The sequence below is a fragment of the Anopheles funestus genome, chromosome 2RL (assembly GCF_943734845.2).
Source record: "Anopheles funestus chromosome 2RL, idAnoFuneDA-416_04, whole genome shotgun sequence".
Taxonomy (NCBI): Eukaryota; Metazoa; Arthropoda; class Insecta; order Diptera; family Culicidae; genus Anopheles; species Anopheles funestus.
In genome coordinates, this window is record NC_064598.1 from 90,158,074 (window position 1) to 90,174,969 (window position 16,896).

General features: G+C 43.9%; 1 protein-coding gene across 1 annotated transcript in view; it reads left to right on the forward strand.

Moving 5' to 3' along the window:
- The first annotated feature begins 678 nt into the window (after nt 1-678).
- Nucleotides 679-16,896, forward strand: part of LOC125765666 (uncharacterized) — a 291,187-nt gene continuing 274,969 nt past the window's right edge. Inside the window, exon 1 of the mRNA XM_049431041.1 lies at nt 679-689. The gene's annotated coding sequence lies outside the window, so the exon portion shown is untranslated. The remainder of the gene's footprint in view (nt 690-16,896) is intronic.

Below are 16,896 nucleotides of genomic sequence, written 5' to 3' on the forward strand. Positions count from 1 at the left end.
TCGGGTTGGTCGTAAAGAATAAATTCATTCCGGCTTGGGTGGAACTTAAATGAGCTGCAGGATAAGAACGATTGCGCCGCGGTCGAAAAGGCTCTATCGGCTGGTACCGGAAAGGGACGTGGCTTAGGCAAGAATGAAATGGCAGTGCGAAGGGCTTTCAACCACCCATACCCCTTCACTTCAACCCTTTTCGCCATTCTACACGGCTCGAACCAGGTGAGAACCGTCAACTTCGCGCACTCATCGGGCGCGAACGGAGAAGGGAGTGGAAGCGTACTTAAATAAATGCTACGCTAAAAAGCCACGTTCGCGTTTGCCGAAGAATAAAGACCTGAGAGGAATATAAATCAAACGAAATGTAAACGGAGCACAACGGAACGAATTTGTGATTTTCTTCCTGCGCACACGTGAAGTTGACCCTACAGTCTATGGATATGTGTATGCGGTTGTGTGTATGCGTGGGGGTCTTACGGGCGTGTGTGTGTGTGTGTGTGTGTGTGTGTGCGACGATTTTCTCATCAGTGTCTTAAGGCAGACGCACCGCATCGGATCACACCGACTCGGATCGTGCCATCGTTGTCAAATGCGAAATGAGTCGTTCCGCGAATGGAGTTGGATCTGGAAGGATGCGAGACACGTAAAAAAAATAGAAGCAACCGTGATGGGGACAGCGCTACAGACAGACAGTGGTCTCAGAATCTTTTATGTGCAGCCTTTGCCGAGGATCAGACGATGGTGCAGTTGGCGAGTTTTGTTAGGATTTAATGTCACTTATGCTATCGTTGAAGTCTTTTATCGAGCCACACAACAGACATCGTTCAGGATAAATTTAGGTAGGTTTCGTTTGCGTATTTAAAATGTTACATTTAGAACATAAATATTTGTGGTAAAAGAAAGGGAAAAAAGTGTATCAATTTGTAACTACCACGTTGTACGTTTTGTTTTGGCTTCTACAGTGTTTGTGTAATACAAGCAAATTAAACCGCAATATTAACTTTACGCAATTACGGTATCATTTCATTATGGACAAATTCTCACATTAGGGCTTTAATCAATTGGATAATTTGAGAATTTGTTGACGTGTAAATTTGTGCAACGTTTTTGTGGTAATATTGCCTACACTCTGCTCTTTTTGCTCTCGCATTCCAAATCCTTCACACAAGAATCACATAATTGGCAAATTGGGAAGCTTTTAGCAGGCTGAAATCATCAAAAACATGGAGGAGGGCGGAAGGGATGGGGATGAGATAACGGCAGGGTGAAAGAAGGGGATGATACGCGAAGTAATATAAATGTATTATTATCTCATCTTAAATACACGCAATTTATAACGCAAGCATACATGCGACTTTTCTCGTTTCTTCTTTACCGTCCTTCTCTTAACCGTCGCTCCGTTTATCATTCGTTTGTGTGGCTTCGTGCGGATGATGGGCTATGCCGGGCCTGATCGTGCATTATCAACTGTTCTCCACTTTGCCATCGCGACCGTATGTATGGACGGTAGGAAGTGAATAGGAATCGGGACAGATTATCTTAAGACTGAAGTGAATAAATAACAAAGTTAAAGTTGAGGTAAAAGTTTAACATTTTCGTTAATAGTTGTTCAAAGGATGGACGCTGGTAGAACGCGATTCAAACTCCATTCCAATGGAAAATAATAGCACAAATTAAAGGTAATAAGTAATGGAAAGTTGAAAATCAATGTTGTTTTTCATATGCAAAAGAAAAGAAGTAACAAAACAGTGCAGCATCTTCTTTGGTTTGGCACTAAAATATGATCCTCGTCAATATCCTTCGTCTGTCAATCGTCAAGGATCACGGCCCGCAACACGGTGCAAGTGCACGGAATGCGTACGAGATTGTAACCCAAGCAAACGGACGGGAAAACAATCAACCCGGTGCATTGGGGCAATAAATCTTGCATTGCTCGAGAGTTACAATTTTGCACCGGCCCCCAAAGCAACATGGACAGTGGACGAGTGAGAGCGTATTCGAGAACGGTAAGAAACGAAACGGAGCCTTAGTTCGCAAAAATTCTTTCCCCGTTCAAAACTCACCGATCACACTGGCCGGTCCAAAGCCTACCAAAATATCAATCGACGTCAAGCCGCGTGAGAGATCGAGTGGATAAGTCTTTTCATGCGCGAAAAAACGAATGGGGAACGGGGGACAAGCTGAAAGGGGAGAAGGGACAGAATCGGGCCAGGAAAGTTTGCTGAACAAAGTCAATCTGTCATGTTATGTAGAAATGGACGAAAGGTTAGGCAGTGGTGAAGAGTTGGATGGAAATATGAATAAGTCATAATTTTTGCATATTATTAAAAGGTAGAATGGATGTACTGAAGTTAACAAAAAAAACACACACACACACGCATACATACATGAAGCAAGGTGAGATGCATTTTTCTGAACCTCCTTTCTAGTTGGGCTGTTGGTTGTAATTTTTTTTTTCTTCTTTTGTTCCGGATAGAAGGTAGCAGCATTTTTTGGACATGGTCTGCGTAGAGCAACCCTGGAAGACGTGGTGCGTTGTTGCGTTGCACCTTTTTAATGCATTCGCGCCCATTAGGTTGAACGTCGAACGATGGGCAAAAGGGGGGACGAAAGAAAAAGCGACGACGACGAATCCATCGACCAGCCGACCAGTGCGAGACAGTCCTTCAAAGTTGGTCGCTCCGGGCGGAACATCGGAAACAAGGGTAACGCTTGCGAATGTAAGCATCCGCTGATCCTTGGTTGCGGTGTACCTGCCGAAAACAACCGAACCGGGGCAAGGACCGATTTCATTCTTCAGATTACAACAATCAGTCAAAAATTTTTGCATTTATTTATCACTCCCATCAACGCTCACCGGCCCACAAACGGTTCGCCTTCTGTCGCCGATCGCTTGACAGATTGACTGAGGCAATATGAGACGTTGGTACGGGGTGGGTGGGGTTGCATGGGTTCCATTATTGTCCTTCTTGCTCTTACTTTATATCAATACCTTTCGGTGTATGTTTCCCGCTCGCTTCGACAGGCACTTGACCCGAACAAAAAAAAAAGATCGACGAATAAATGCATATTCATTACGCTTTTGCCCAAACTGCCCTCCGGAGCGTTTGTTGCAAAAAAAAGTAATAAAAAACATTTGCCGACCATGCAAAACGTGCAGGCGAAAAAGGTTTTGGGATTTTTTTTCCGGTGCGTCATGTTCTATAAGCTACCCTCTATTTGATGGGTTAAGGGGTGGTGGGAGTTCGCTTTACTGATCCTTGCAAGATCCGTCATCCATGAGGAAACCTTCTCAAAAAAAAAAAAACGAGCAAAAGATTTAGTTTATCTCTTCGAACGTACGATGAATTATTGTTATTAAAGCTGCACAGGATGGGAGCAGCAAAAAAGAAAAGAAAAATTCACTGTAATGCACCGGTTGTGAAAGAGCAGCAGATTGGTTGAGATCAATCAAGGATAACGGACAAAACATATGTCGAACCGAACACAAGCAGCACCCCAAAAGCGGTAACTTATTTGCATTTTTGCAGATGTAGATGTGTTTTTTTTGGTAACTTCCAGCGAATCATCGTCAAAAGATGCATATCCATCGGAAATCACTCAAAATGCACATTTTTGCCTTTTTACCCGTCGATCGTGTTGATGAGTAGAGTTGAGTTTTTTATCTGCAACTTTCAAAATGTTTTTTTTCCGCAAATTCCTTCCCCATCCAAGGGCAGCCAACATGCAAATGGTTTGCATACGTGGCATGAGTGGTGCAATATTATCCAACGTAACAAGAAGGGGCAAACAAAAACTTTGGCGCACAAAACGAACGGATTGATTGACGAGTCATCAATATGCGGAAAGAATCAATCACATACGACTAATCGTCTATCTGTGCGTGAGTGTTTTGGTGTTTTTTTTCGAATTCAAGATTAATTGACCCTGTCAGAATGATGGTCAATCAATTTGACACACGCTTTGCAATTAACGATCCACAATAAAACGAACTAAATTTGTGGTTTGTGGCATAACTTTCTTGTTAATTTCGTTTCTTAACAAAAAAACCTTGTGCCATAATCTTCTACCAAGTACAAAATTAGTCAAATTAGCAACCTACCAAAGACCATAAGAGCAACTCACATTACGCTCACCCGAACTGCACCGCTTTACGCTTCATTTCTCATCATAAATAATACTCATCGAATCGCGAAAACTGCGCACGCACTCAGTTGACAGTATTTATCTTATATTTACTTTTAAACATACGTGCGCATTTGCCACGGTCGAGAATAAATCAAACGAGTGAACGTGCCTTCGTGGCTCACTTAGGAGGTGTATGTGTGCGTCGTTCCGTGTATTCGGAAGAGTCCCAGTTTTAGCAACCCGCTGATAAGGGAAGCCGCTGAACGTGAATTAACGTCACCAAGCGTTATGGGTCTCGGTTTAATGCAGTATGATTCGGTGTATGATTAAAAACAGTGAAGGATTAAAAATGGTAGCGGCCAAAGCGAAAGCGCAAACAGACAAGATCGGGATCCCAAGCCTTTTCGCTGAACGGGCCCGTTTGGGATTTTCTCAGCAAACGGCCAGCCGGTAAGGTGAAATACAGCCGACATTATCTAAAAGCTTCCTCACGTTCATAAATTTGGGGCTTGACTCATTGTTGGCAATGGCTTCCCGGTTGGATGGGAATGGGTTAAGAGTATGGCAGCGCCAACGCGTGAAGACTTTTTCGGTGATCGACCCGTTTCCTCCTTACGTTTTGCTTCGGTAAGGAGCTGTGTGACACGGTTATGAAAAACTGGTTCACACTCTGCTCTATCGCCGTTCTTGACGATTCTCTATTGCGGTGCTTCCTTGAGGAATGTATCTTTATGACGAGTAGTTTATGTTGTTTTTTTTTGTTTTTGTTTATATTCTTTACTTCTAAAGCGTTTCTCTCTCTTTCTAAGTCAACAGTTACGCTAGTGCTGCATGGATTTGGAAGTGATTGGGATATATTCTAATTCCACGAAAGAAAAAAAAAATCTTAGTATCGATCGCGGTGTGGCCCGAGCGTGTCTAAAAAGGCCATCACTTCTTCTTCGGCTGTGGCTTCATTCACTCCGTTCTTGAAGCGGTTTATCGAGCTCCAAATCTGGAAATTTATGAAACTCACTACCAGTGTCATCTAAGCCAAGCCTGTGCCGGCTTACAGTGCTAGACCGCGGTTCACTGACGAGCCTTCCCTCAAGACGAAGCGATCGAAACGGATTTGGATGGGTGCTTTGCATTGTGCGCTTCGACGAAAGATTAGAACACCGAATGTATGCGTGACAGAAGTGCGGAAATTGTGGAGAGAGAAAGAAAAAAAAACAGAGGAAACAAATGCAACCATAAGCAGCATGGATGGTGAAGATCATTTAAGAAAAAAAAAGAAAGAAAGACTTCAAACGTCAGATGAAAGGACGGTACGAAGCGCTTACGTTTGCTTCGGGGGAAAAAAAGGAAACCGAAAGCCGAAACTCGAAAGCAAATCAAATTGTCTCATCGGATGCCTTAGGACAGGTCAACAGTGACCAAGTGACCATCTTGGACAGGTTTTGTTCGAGGTTTTTTTTTGAATTGAGAAGATTTTTAAAGGAGCGGCATTGGAATGAAGCCTTGAAACCGTGAATAGAGGGGAATGTTGGTCTTCTAACCGTGACTTATAGAAAAGAATTTGGTGGAATTTAAAGAAATGGTAAACTTGTTGCCTTTATTAGGCGAACCTTTTTGGATAATAAAAGTTAATTATGTTATCATGAAAATAAAAATATTTCAATTTAATTCACATAACTTCATTTTGATACAACAAATTTGCTAGAATCCATTAAAAGTGAGCTACAGAATTTAATAGCAGAGCAATAAATGAAGCGATTACACAGGTTATCCAACACATCTCCGTCTCAACCCAATTTACCATCCGTGTGATCCAATCGGAAGCAACGAGTACGCAGGACCAACAACAGCAAAAAAACCCCAATCAAACGATGGAAACTATCCTAATTGAAATTAATCTCACTCCATTAGAAAAATTGGCCCCGGTCAAACCCGGCACCGCACGGAAGCTAAATTGTGTGTGGTTACCTGCTGCCGTGCAATTATCGCACCACGAAGCCATTCCGGCAGCGCATCCAGATCGGAGAGGATGTGCGCCCGGTCCATGTGATGCACCGGGATGCACATCTGTTTGTGTCTGCCACTGTGCGATTTTGCCAGTGCTTGGTAGAAAATGATCATGGGCTTCATGGCTCATCATCGTGGCCGTATTGCTGCAATCGTTCAACGTCGTCGTTTTGTCGAGTGAACATGGAGTGCGAGCGTTTTGGACGAAGCGGGCGAACCGCTTGCTCACAGCCGGTCCTTTTTGCCGATGCAACGGCACTGATAATGGTGATGATGCCGATGATTGCCAATCTCTGTGGGGTCAGCGGGAAACCCAAGGGAGGGGGGAAAGTCCAATCGGCCTGGTGGAAGGGGATCATAACGAAAATCGGACCGTCCTGTGTAACCCGGTGCTCGGGAACAGTGCAGAAGAAATCATTTTCGGGTTAAATTATTATTTAATTTACAAATGAAAGATTATCATCCGCCTCCCGTGCGTGTGGTGCAACGTATTTTTTTTGTTACTTCTGTTCGCTGTTCTTCTTACCAGACGGTTTGTCTGATGCGCTGCTGTAAGATGTTACACGCCGCACGGAATGCTAACGAATGCGTCAGTACCGCCCTGTACGAAAAAAAAAATCGCCACACAAGCGGCGTAACGGCACGCGGCTGTGAATCGGAAACAAAAACAGCCGCACCGGAGGTTGAAGTTGAGTGGCGGATGATTTTATGACCCATCGTGATGGTTTTTACTTTCCAGTGGATAGTGTTTTTTTTGCCAAACCTGTTGTTTCGTTGCGTTTAGCGATCTCTTTTTTGTTGTTTGTTGCGCATAAGCGAAGTGAGCAATTTGTTTATTTTAATCGCGCGTGTGCTCATAAGGATCTAATTAAGCTGATAGTAATATTATGGGTGTTGAGAGTAGCTTTACACCGTGTTTCGATACCATTTAATAACAAACACACACAGATTAGCCATTTTGTTTCGGGTGTAATTTGACAGCGGAATCTGTGAGCAAACAAACAAAAGACTTGCCTTCGCACGGTGCGAAGGGACAAGCGACGAACCCAATTCAATTTGCAGCTAAACCACCGATTGATGGGTGTAGAATGACGAGTCGACCTTAAAATTAGTACATGATTATCATCGTAATGCTGTGTGTCATCGATGCGAGGGCCAACCATCAACGCGAACGGGTAAAGTGGGGGCCCCGACAACTTCTGTCACTTAAACCGAAACTAATCACCTGCTATTAACAAATTAACGATCACTAAACCCATTCATTATCTGCACCGACATGAAGCGCGACCGAACAAACTCCCAGCAAACTGTCCAGCAGCAAGCGAGCGGACCTTTACCAAGCTTCCCCAAAAAATACCTAGCTCGGGCGCGCTCTAGCGCATGTTTTCTGCTGTGTATGTGTGTGCGCGAGCGCATGCCTAACCATTTGTGAACGGGGCCCGATCGATGATCGGCCAAGCTTTTGTGCACCGGACCCGGGAAAGGCTTCAGCCAACGTTGCGTAGCTTAGAGGAAGAATAAAAAAACGGTTAATTTCCCTTCGCTCTTCACTGTTCGCCGTCGATCCAGCGCATCTACAGCGCACGTACGCTTCTAATCAGCAATGATCCACCTTTATTTCTACCCTTTCGAGATTCCCGCCCTTCTTTCTCGCTGAGCAAGCGTGCTGAACGCGTTCTAGAGACCGCCGTGCTGCGGAGATGCTAGAACTAGCCGAAGCAAGAAGCAAGACAATGTCTCGAACGGGGCGCTTCAAGAAATCGAGAAACGGCGATCTCGCGTAGTGTTGGCGATCGGGCTCGAATCGAGCCGAAGATCGCAAAGGGCGTTGTTGTTGGTTGGAAGCGCAGAAAGGTGGATGCAAGATGGGTTAAGAGAGGGGTTCCGCATGCGCTCTTGGCCGGCGAAACAGAACTAGAAATGAAAACATCAATTTGGTATAAACAAAACGAAAGGCCCGAGAATCGTTAGAGAGCCAATTACTATCTACACCTTCTGCTTCCGATTGTCGAGAGCAGTGATGGTTTTGCTGGGAAGTCGCGGGACTAAACGCGGGGTGCGAAATCAACCAAACAAAAAAATAAACCCCGTAGTAAGAACGAAGGAAACCACGAAGCGAAGGTGGAAAGCCCGTCCCAACACATCAATTATATCATTTCGAAATAAATGGTAAATTGTATGTTATTATTTAAATTTCATCAAATATTGAGCGAATTCGTTTGTGTGGTTTGGTGGCACGTTACTTGGTACCGGCAAACGCCCTGTTTTGTTGTTGTTGTTATGTTTTCTGTTTTCACGGGACCAGCGACCAGGCATTAATAACGTTACGCTTAGCTGGGGCTTTAACGGGGCAATAAATATTTATTTGATGATGTATTACGGATGCTTGACAAAACGGACCATCAAGGGCTAGGCGGGCCTCGGTCGGTACCGAGCGCATCGCGAGCTATCTGTAGCGGTTGATCTATCCGTGACGAACCCTTCGGGGGTCGAAATAGGATGATTATGGGAAAGCAGGAAAGCATCCACAAACGGTGCCAGGGTCGTGGTGCACTTTGGTAACATTTTTAACAGGTTCGGTGCTGGGTCGCTTTGCTCGATGAAGTTGGGTTTTCTTGCATGCCGGTGGTAATTATGACGTAAATAAAGTTGGCCAGCTCCATTTCTACGGATGAATGGGTTTAGATTTGGTTACATTGTTGCAATGGTGGTTTGTTTTAATGGGACCGTTTCGAATCTCGACCAGCAATTTATTTGTGGGGTTAAAATCGACGTTTCTTGTTTAATGGAGTTGTCAAGCGTGGATAGTGGATGGATACGAAATGTTTCGTGAACACATTATTAGGTAAAATGGGATATCTTTTTGATACTTTCAAGCTCGCGTTGCATGGTTTTGTAATAGCGTTTCGTCGCTTCTATCGATTGAAGTCACTAAGGCTAAATAAAAGCTTATCTGGGCTTAAAACTTGGGCTTGTTGGCCACATGGAAAGATTCCATACTTCGATCGCAGCAACGAAACCCTGCAGTGGTTCGTGTTCGCGGTTCGTTAAAACTTTACCGATCCGGCACTGGGAGGGGAAATCTATCAAAAAACAGCGAAACAAATTGACCAGACGTTTGCGCACAGTTGACAGCACATCAAAAACGATCGAACCGCAAAAGTAATTACTGGCGGTGTGGTTCGTCCTCTTCCCCGGGTGCAGCGGAATAAAAATGGTATCTCGCACAGAAAAACGCGTTCATGAGGATGTTGTTCCTTGGTGGAAAGAGAAATAAACAAAAACCGAGCCCAACTGACTCATGAATTGATCGGCTTTCTGTTGGTTAACTTGAAGCGTTTTTTTTTTATTTTTTGGTCGATCGAATTCGTCATTCGGATTTTGCGCTTGCGGTTACGATTCGACTGCCCGCACGAATCAATACTTGAAAACCGTTGCAAAATCTGATGCAGCTGCACCGTTGATCGTTGCGCTTACAACCCCATTTGTGCGCCACCAATCGTAACGCCATCGCCAGGGTAAACGAGCATCGCTAAACGGCGTGGCGGCTGCACTGTGGCGCTGTATTTCACAGTCAATTTGCCGATGGTTGTCAGATCGGACGGCTTAATTTGTATGATTGAATTTGTATTTATTTCGAGCACGGCAGGCTCGAGACGAGACAATCTGGGTGCGGCCTGTCCTAGTGGTGACGGTGACTGCAACGAGGGAGCTCAGCGACGAACCCGAACGAATCAGCGAAGGGACTTAAGACAAAACAAGCACAGTCCATGCAGTCTTCAAGGAAATGTTGCAATCGGTTTCGGGGGTGGTGATGAGGGATTGTGTGTGATTGTAGGTAATTTGATCCTTTTCCTTGGGTACGGTGGTACGGTACAAAGGGTGGTAGCAAAAATGCCACTGTCCGGGATGGTGAAGTGTGCGTCAATCCTTATTTTGCAAAACAAAATAAGCAGCAACAAAGTAGCAATCGACGAAGCAATCGAGCGGAACAGGGTGGATCCGAATGGTGCTAATGTTAATCCTGTCTAGCGTAGTGAACACCCGACCAGTTCGACCGTTTTCGGTAGCCACAGGACGTCTACGGGTGCTGATTCTTGGAATTGAGAAATTCGAGTCTCGAGCAACATTTGATTGCGGAGCTGGAAGCGAGGCTAAAAGCGTTTGAAACCAAATTTTAACTGGTTGGGTGTGAAGCAAGCGAAATGAAAATTTGTTGAATTCATTGGAATGTAGTCAAAACACCTTGGTGTTTTCTTGAAATAAATTAATTAAAGCTTAAAGCGAAAAATACAATAAGATGTTATTGCTCGATAAAGCTTTAAAGAGTTTAAATATTTCTATATTTTCTAGATGTTTGTTGAACCGATACACATAGACTCCACCCTTCATAAGGTCTAGCTCTTTACCAATGCATCACATTCGCATCCCTGCTGATATGAATAGCTGACCCTTATCCAACCTTTTGTTGAGCCATTCAGCGCGTTAATGGTCATTTATTACAGCAACACCGAAACGCTCAATACGTCTATAATTTGCACTGCTAACCTGCGTATACTTTGTTTCCGCTGTAGTGCGCCGCCTGTAGTTGTCCAATTCCTGGCAAATCCTCGATCACTTAATCATGTTGCCCAGGGTCCTCAAGTCGAGCTGCTCCAGCTTCAACGGGCCATCTATCAAATGCTCGATTGGTGCCCGGTTCCCCCTGGACGCACCATCCCACCTGGTGCATACCTAACCTTAAGCCGTTGTACGGAATGTTGCTCCTTCCGTGAATGGGGTTGAAAATAGTTTGCCTGCCCGTAGCATTTCCGTTTCGATCGGGTTTTTCGTGTGGCTTTAGGGTGTCTTGGTGGTGTTTGCGATCCGTCTGCTATTATTATTGTTTTGAAGAGATCGTTTTTTTTTCTCCTTCAGCCCCTCTCCCCTCGCCTCCCTCCTCGCCAACAATCCGTAGCGTCGCACACACAGCAAAGTAAACATTTGTCAACCCGTTCGGGGTTGTCTGGATTTTGCATGGTAAGGTGCGAAGAATGTGGTAAAGAATATTCCTGACCGAACATGAGCAGCAGCAGCAGCAGCAGCAGGCCAGGACGGGAGGGCATCAGGTGTTAAAACAGCATGGTTGAGGAGATAAATCAAGCTCGTTATTTATCGCTGTTAATTTGAATAATAAAATTAAGTTGTTAAAACATTACTTTTGTTGAGTACCTCCCGAAGCTGGGGAGGACGAATCCGCGGGGACGGGATTGAGCGATGGGGATGTGCTGGGAGAGGTGACAGTGAAAGAAATAATCAGCCGCTGGGAGAATGCAGCCGTTGCGCCAGTGCCGTGGGAAGAATGGCAGAAGAACGCAGCGAAAATGAAGCGCAAACCAAACAGGAAAAATTGTATAAATATTTACCTCTAGGCCCGAGGTACGCGGACCCCGGGGGTGTGGGGTTTTGGTAATGTACCGCGGACCGTTCATTACCGTTGTGAGTTGGTGATGCTAGGCACTAGGAAGCAGCAGTGCATAAAAACGGGTGAATATTTATGTGCGGCACCATTCGATCGCCAATCAGTTAGCGCAAGCAATTAAAAGCAAATGCAAAAACGGGGTGGTTCTCTTTATTGCTGGGAGTTCTGTGTTCGGTTTTGTTTGTTTTCTCTGCTGGAATTGAAACGTCTACGGTTGAATGATTTGGAGCGGAAACCCGAGTGAGTGGCTGCGACGCGGAGATTTATGTGTGGAATCAAAATGGGCTAGAGTTATCATTTAAGTTAGCATCATTTTACGCTTAATTTATGTTACGTTAATTTAATTATCTATTTTTTCCGACCATTAGTAATTGACTCTCTTAGTAATTGTATTGCCTTCTTGTTTAACTTTTACTTCAACTTTTTTCAATTAATAATTTACCGTCACAATTATTCTTTTGCCGTACTATTTCTAGCTGCAGTGTTATAAACATCAAGAATGTACCTTTGGAATATTTTATTGTAAAATTTACGAGTTTTTATTTCCCAAACAAGAAACCATAAAAAAAGTTTACCTTTACTTCCCTCATCTTATCAAATCATCTTTGTCCCACCCTTGTTTTGATGTACGAATTATGATGTACTAATGGACTGCCGAAATGACAACACATTTACTTCCCCCACTCTTGCTGTAAAAACTTCCTTTCTTGTGACTGTTTTCCTTTCCGGCAACTCTCCACACACACACACACACACACACACACACACACACACACACACACACACACACACACACACACACACGCGCGCGCACACGTAAACAATTTCCAAAAGAGTCATCATCATCTGCCTTCATTCGGCGTCATTTACTGCATCGTTAGCTGACAGCACCAGAATTGGGTGTAAATTGAATTAGAAGCGAACCGCAACTCCCGAAGATGCCCCAGCTGTCGAAGCGCTGTTTCGAGCGTTCGGTGCTATTAGTAGCGTTTGGTTTGAAAAAAAAAAACCGGCCGAACCATTGCCGGGAGGGTAACCATCAAGCGAGCAATGGGCAAATAACATCGACAGCTGTGTAGCGTGCATCGCTCGAGCGCGTCGTTGCATGAAGACAATCGACAGCTGAAGATGGTTGTAGAACTAGTGGAAAAGCAAAGTGTATTTAACGACTTGCACCATTTTGCCTATCGGAATAGACAAAGCTGTAAAGCCGGAATAGACAATGCTGCGATGCCGAAGCAAATGGGATTGCCAAAGGTGTTAAGGTGACGAACTTAGGCAACATCATAAAACGTAAAACAATGTGGTGAAGCACACTTCCGGCTAGGTAGATGAAGGTAGATAATTAGCTGAGTGAGTATGCAAGATTTTCCTACCTTGAATGATTAGTATTAATGTCAATGATATGTTTTATTTTATATACAAAATTGTGTTTTGTTCAAAGAGATCCTTTTGACCATCTCTGGACAACTTGACATACGAACCAAGCAAAAGTCCCGGTTAACACGACTATACGGCCTTTCACCGTAATTATATAGATGGAATTTCTATTACCTTAAATAAAAGAAATGTTGCATACGATCAGTTTTTCTTAAAAAAATAAATTAACATTAACAATAAATAGTTATTTCCCTTAATCCTACTAACAAAGATTGGCGTTCATTTGCCATTTCTTGGTCACATGTCACTCGCACTGCACACCCTGCTGGACCGATATTCACTTGCTCGCGCAGAAGCCGCAACATTCTTTGGTAATATTTTAATTTTTATGACTCAATTATCAACTTCTGCTTGCACGCGAACGGTGAAGGAATGGTAGCGAGTGGGGCACCATATCGTTGCGAAACGCATTCGCAATTCGAAGATGCAGGCGAATGATAATGCAATCGTCTTTCCAACACTTGTTTCACACTGAACGATCAGCGTTGGGTTCCCCGTTTTCTGCTTCCTTTCTGCATCCTAACCTATGGTCATCTTGACTAACTCTTCCATTCCTGATCGTATGCCATCAGCCAATCGAATGCAACGATGCAACGGAACTGCATGGGTTTGCAACCGGATTCTGATCACCCCCTTTTGGCCATTTGACCGTTTGCTCGCACACCGGGAGGAAGGGCAGATACTGGCCCCGTTCGACGATCGCCCGATGGGTGGTAATGGACCGGGTCTGCATCTGTGTGGATGCGGTTACACTCGTTGATCCGATCATGCACCGCATATGTTGGAGGATCGCATTCCAGCATTTCCCACACGCTCGCTTTAGACGAAACGCGTACCGGTGACTGTGTTAGTATGAGTAAGTTGTTTGAATTTGTTCGTCCCTCATGACTTCTGGCAGTTCCCCGACCATTTGTTGTTGCTGCTGCTGCTGATGACGATGATGATGAGGTGTCCTGTTTTACGCGTGGATATTACCTGATTATCTTGTCGTATCGTTCGTTCTGCGTAATCGTACCTCTCACTCCCAAGTTGGGGAGAGCTAAGCAGCTGGACTTTTTTTTTCATTTGAATAATTCTTTTAACTTAAACCGTGCTGGGTTCGTCGTCTAGATGGTAGAAGTCTCCATTACTTCTTCTAGCGGATGAGAGAAAACAGAATTCCAGGCAGGAATAAATAAGCGGGACATAAAATGGAAAATTAATTTGCATACCTTCCGATTGTTTGACTGATCATAACACAATTTTTGCAAGCATGGCTATGCCCCGTCACGGCAGTAGCTTTACCGATCCTCATCCATGGATGACTCTTAGACCACCCTAAAAGTATCCGCGAATACCCCCATCGCCCGACGTATGAGCTTGCCAACGGGACGCCATTTTATTTGTGTGGGCAATTTACTGCGGTAGATTGGCAAGAATACTGGACGAGGTCTGGCAGCGGTGTGGTGTGCTTTTTTCTTGCATCACCCGTTAGTATCGGCACTTGTTGTGTTTCATCGCAGAGCAATACAAAATGGCGGTTTGGATGGTAACCGTATGCAGCAGTTTTGTACAAGGTGGATCCATTTTGCCTTTACATGTATGGTAACCAAACGTATAAATTATTAAAGGTCTTATTGCACGGTTTTGAAAACAACTTGTATTTTAAAACAATTTAAATATAATATTTCTTTCAGTTGACATACATGTAACGGATTTTTATGCAACAATAAGAAACAATAATAAGATAAATAAGAAACAATAAGCTTAAAAATATCCAAAAATAATAAAACGGTTTTTAACTAATCGAATAAAAATGGAGCGGTTCAAAATGACGTCGTGTAGCTTGAAGAAACTTTAATGAATGGAATGCTTGGATAACATTTTCATTTATAAGCATTTTCTAAAGTAATAATACGCATATGTACTTTCGGGATTTACTAGCAGCTTTTGACTTGTTTGCTAGATGTTTACCATTTATAAAATTTTCCTAACCAATAACATTACATCGTTGACAGTGCAAACGTTGCAATAAAATGTTAATGTGATAATTTTACAGTGTATTTCATTCTCGTAAACCAGAAAAATACACAAAACATTCAGCTCGATAAATTCCAACAAACTCTCTTAGAATTTTCCGAATTCTTCTCTGCTCCAAAACTAAGCACCAAAAGGAATTCGAGCTTTCCTAAGGCATTCTTCACCTACCGAGCACAATGAATAAAATATAAGCGAAGAGCGTCTCGAAACACGGTCACAACATAAAAATTAAGAATGACTTATTTAAGGTATTAGGGATAATCGTTTAATGACCTGGTAGGAATTTAAATCGACCATTACGTTGGTGCGTCGCCGCCAGTTACCGGACACCGTTGTTGTGGTGCGGTAGACCTAAGGCTCGCACATAGAAGTTGTGAAATTTCACACTTTTGCCTTTTGTTTGGGTGGCTGTTAAGCTGCTTGGGCGCAGCTTTTGGGCGAGCGTGTTGTATGCTAAACCGACGCGTTCGCGCGTTGAGTTGCTGTTGACGGACTACTTTAAATGGTTTGTGATTAGCGTGCGATTGAGCAGTCGTAGAGCTTAGACAGGGCTCATTATCATCGGAATGAGTCACAAAAAAATGGTTTTGTTTTTTCGGCGCTGAACGAAACGTTCTTATGAGCGGCTTTATGCGTTGTGGCTAACGAGACTGTTTGATGTTTCAATGAACATGATTTGATGGGAAAGAAATTCACTGCGATCGATGAAAGTATGAGCTAGTGAATAAAACAAAATGGACGTCTGATGTAGCAGCAAATGAAAAACCAAACCTTATGAGGGGTTTTTTTTGCACCGGAGAGAGAAGCAATTAATTTATGTATTCAAAGTGGCAAGTGTGCATCTAAAGGGAGGCCAGTGCAATTACGCCCGAAACATGTTCCCCACGTTCCATGATGGGGGCCAATCCCACTTCAATCCCCAACCGGTTGCCCATTGGCGGAAGGCCCATATCACCGGGATCGGCGAGAAAGCGGCCCGATATATAAGAATTATAAAACCGATCATAATGGAACAGAGAGAGGGAAGTATAGAATGAATATAATGAAAAAAAAAAACTGCAACACGTGAGTGCGCACGCATCCCGCGCGATGTGAACTGCGTTCACGCCAAAGCAGGAGACCTCAATGAAAATAATAATCAGGCGTACTTAAGGCCATGGCTGCATTGGGTAGTTGGGGAGGCGGAGGGGGAGGTGAAACGGGGTGGAAATATATGCTACCACCAATAATTATGGTGCCTCATCGACCATCCGGGCAGGTCGCAACCGAAGTACACGCCCGATGTCGCCATGTTGTGAAAGGAAGTTCCCATCCGATCGGTTGCCCCAACCACCGCCCACTCTCTCTCTCTCTTCATCTGCTGGTTTATGTAAAGTTGATCGTAGCGGCACCGGCGCAACTTCCGTTTGCCGTCAATTCATGCATTTGTGGTATGTGTGATTGTTTGTGTGTGTGAGAGTGCTAGTTTTTCAACCGTGACACAAAAGGGAGCCTCAGAAAGGAATGGAGGAGAGAAGATTGAACAAAAATAACAACAACGTTCTTTTGCAGCTCAATTTTGCATACAATGTTATCTTGTGCTGCTAAAGAGACATGTTGCTTCCATCGTTCTGTCCAATCGCTGTGGCCAGAACAGACACACAGATGCATAGAAATGAAAGCTCCACCTTCACCCGACCAGCGGGCCCTTGTTTCGGCGAAAAGAATACATAAAAGAAAGATTAAACTTCACACACACACACATTGTACCGGTACTTTCCTTCTCATTACCGAAACATGTGTACATGTCAGTTGGCTCGGTTCGTCATTCGTCCATCGTAATCACCCTTCCTGCGTGTGTATCGTTCGAT